The following is a 213-nucleotide window of genomic DNA, read 5'->3' on the forward strand; positions in this document are numbered from 1 at the left end:
TATTCTTTTCCCCTTTTTTTTCTTTCTTGACACATGAAGTATCACCTTTCTAGCTTAGGAAAACCGGTTGGAGGCGGACGTACGTGTGAATTAGTGATATTAATAATTTAACAATCACTAGGAGTCTGATATTACACTGAGGGTTATTATGCAGAAGAAACCCTGACATCTCCCTCTCTTCAAGATACACTGATGTCTCTGTTTCGACCTGTA

The 213-nt window shown here is 38.5% G+C and overlaps 1 protein-coding gene across 1 annotated transcript in view; it reads right to left on the reverse strand.

Moving 5' to 3' along the window:
- Positions 1-213, reverse strand: part of LOC119592948 — a gene marked incomplete in the record, with an annotated part of 16,897 nt that overhangs the window by 12,050 nt on the left and 4,634 nt on the right.

Source organism: Penaeus monodon, chromosome 31, assembly GCF_015228065.2.
Source record: "Penaeus monodon isolate SGIC_2016 chromosome 31, NSTDA_Pmon_1, whole genome shotgun sequence".
Classification (NCBI taxonomy): Eukaryota; Metazoa; Arthropoda; class Malacostraca; order Decapoda; family Penaeidae; genus Penaeus; species Penaeus monodon.